Consider the following 3061-nt stretch of genomic DNA (forward strand, 5'->3'; position numbering starts at 1 on the left):
GCCGCCCGCGGCCGCCCGGTGGGATTCCCGGCTGCTCTGGGCGGGGACTGTTCAGCCCTGCTCGGTTCGAGGCGCGCACGGCACCTCGCCGCCTGTCCTGGAGTGGCGGCTCTCTGAGGTGCCCGCGTCGTCGCTTAGATGCGGTGGAAGCAGAGGCGCTTTAAAGGAGTTCTGTCAGCGCCGTTGAATCGAAGTGACAGCCGCAGGCCTGAGGCTGCAGTAGTCGCAGATAACCCGAGCAAGAAGGATCATCGAGTCCAACCGAGGATCATCCGACCCCCGGCTCCACTCAGCACCACCCAAAGTTCAAACCCGATGTCTGAGCTGTCCAAGTGATATTCCAGAGTGTGCCACGTTCAGTTTTGAGCCCCTCAGTATGGGATATCTAGTGGGTGGAATGTGTCCAGAGAAGAGCAGTGAAGCTGGTGAAGGAACTGGAAAACAGCACTTAGGAGCAGCTGGGGAAACTGCGGCTGTTCAGAGAAAGAAGGCTGAGGGGAGACCTGGATCCCTCCAGCTGCCTAAAAGGAGCTTGCAGTGAGGAGGGTGTTGGCCTCTTCTCACCTAGCAAATGATGGGACACGAGGCAACGGCCTCAAGTTGCGCCAGAGGAGGGTTATGTTGAATATCAGGAAGAATTTATTCATGGTGAGGGTGGTCAAGTGTATCAAGCATAGGAATGGGCAGTATTTAAGGAGATGTGTGGATATAGCACTAAGGTTTAGTGTTGGGGCTCAGTAGGTTTGGTGGATAGTTGGACTTGATATTCTTTCCAATCTCAATCACTCTGTGTTTCTAGGTTTCTCTGCTTAGCTTCTCTCATTTGTTTTCAGCCTTGTTTAAGTTTCTTTTAATTTTTCCCAGTTGGTGTTTAGAAAGGAACAAAGCATCTCTGTCCTACATAGGCATTCCAAATGTAATCTTTTCTGATACTGATAGTACTGCAGCGGAGGCCAGGACTGCTTCAAGTGTTCAAACGTGGATGCACCATCACTTTTTACATTAGCGTAGTGTTATTTCCTCTTCTATGTAGATGAAAAAACAAGTTCTTCACAGGCAGCATTTGAAGATACTGCTTGAGAAAACAGCCTTCCATAGACACAGGAAGGAGCAAAAATGCTAGGTCAGGCAAATATGTAAATGAATGATGCAAGGGATGGAACACCTCCCCTTATAAGGACAGATTGAGAGAGCTGGAGCTATTCGGCCTGGAGAAGAGAATGCTCTGGGGAGACCTGAGAGTGGCCTTTCAGTATTTGAAGGGGAATTATAAGAAGTAAGGGGACAGCCTCTTTGTTAGTCTTTTGTGACAGGACAAGGAGAAGTGGTTTCAAACTGAAAGAGGGCAGTGTTAGGCTGAACATAAGTAATAAGTTTTTTTACAGTAAGGGTAAAGACCAGGTTGGATGGGGCCCTGGGCAGCCCGATCTCATATTAGATATTGAGGTTGGCAGCCCTGCCTGTGGCAGGTGGTTGGAGTTTGATGATCCTTGTGGTTCCTTCCAACCCAAGCCATTCTATGATTCTGTAATTCTGTGATTTTTAGGGTGGTGAGGCACTGGCACAGAGAGGTGAATGCCACGTCCCTGGAGACATTCAAGGTCAGGCTGGATGGGGCTCTGAGCACCCTGATGTAGTTCTATGTGTCCTTGTTCACTGCAGGGGAGCTGGACCAGATGGCCTTTAAGGGTCCCTTCCAACTCAAACAATTCTATGATTCTATGAAGCCCTTAAAGCTGTGATCCCACAGCCCTTCTACGGGACCTTGTGTCACAGTCCTGTGTGATTGACTGTGGGAGGTATGGCTGGACTAGATGGAGTCAAAATCAGACAGAACTTTATTTCTGATTGCACTTCAGTGAATGCTGAAACTGTTTGGAATGGCACAAGTCCCTTCAGTGTGAAAATTCTTTAGTGTAGAACCCAGAGCTTTCTGTAACTGCAAACAGTTCTTCACCCGCAGTGCTTTCTGAACTGTTCTGATTGAAGACAACAAATGACTCACCATAACATAAAGATATAAATGAATGTCTCAAGGACTAGCATGAGGAAGTAGTAAATATGAGGATTTAAGAACACAGACATCAGTAGGTTTAAAATTTTTTTTTTTTATTGTGCTGCCAAGAGCCAAATTACAAGAAACCGCCTTACAGTTAAAAAAGTAAACAAGCAATCTGCTGAACCGCAGTGCACTCCGAGTGCCACATATGCATCTATTTTTCAGAAAATTATATCTGCATTTCTCTTACAAGAGCACAACAGGAACCAAAGTAAAAGAGTGTAATGGATACAGCACATAGGATAAATCATATCTTTAAAATAATAATAATAAAATAATAATAATAAAAAACATTTTACACCATGTCCTATATCCTGCTAATATTTTCAGAATATGGCCTTGATTGTAAAACAAAAGCAAGCATTTACAATTTCTGGATAAAGACTGCTTACTCTTATGCAAGGAATGGATGTCTTGTCTTGACAAAATCTTTGTAGTAAGTGGACAGAAACGTCTCTGTTTCAATATCAGATTGAGTACAAAACACTGGGGAGACCACATTTTTTCTTATTGGTGGTTGGAAATGGAAGTTACATAAGCAGAAAAAATGTTGACCCTTGATGATACACCTATTTTTTGCTTTGATGCAAACAGCTAGAACACCTTTTTGATATTCTAAAACAAACAAAAAAATTGTTAATCTTCAGATTAATAAATTAGGTCATTATAATAATAAATTAGGTTTTTTTTTTCTTTTCAGTTTTTAAAGTTCAGCAACCTCTGACCAAGTATTTACAACAATACTTGAGAGTTCCTTTACAAAAAATACATTTTCTTTTCACATTAAGCATACTGGGTATCTGTGTCTCTTATGACAAGCATTTGTAAAAGAAAAAGGCAATGCACAAATGGGTAATTAGTATAAAAGTGCCAAGACCTGTTTGGAAAGTTAACATTGTATTATACAGCCAGAGTTATAAATGAGGCAAGCTACAACAAACTTCCAGCTTAATGTGGACAATATTCCAGTAGTTGTTTCAAACAATTGTTTGAAAAAAAAAA

General features: G+C 42.7%; 1 protein-coding gene across 1 annotated transcript in view; it reads right to left on the reverse strand.

The window, feature by feature from the left end:
• CRIM1 (cysteine rich transmembrane BMP regulator 1) overlaps positions 1-3061 on the reverse strand; it is a 54555-nt gene that overhangs the window by 47468 nt on the left and 4026 nt on the right. The gene's annotated exons all lie outside the window — the stretch shown is intronic.

This window comes from Meleagris gallopavo, chromosome 2 (assembly GCF_000146605.3).
Source record: "Meleagris gallopavo isolate NT-WF06-2002-E0010 breed Aviagen turkey brand Nicholas breeding stock chromosome 2, Turkey_5.1, whole genome shotgun sequence".
Classification (NCBI taxonomy): domain Eukaryota; kingdom Metazoa; phylum Chordata; class Aves; order Galliformes; family Phasianidae; genus Meleagris; species Meleagris gallopavo.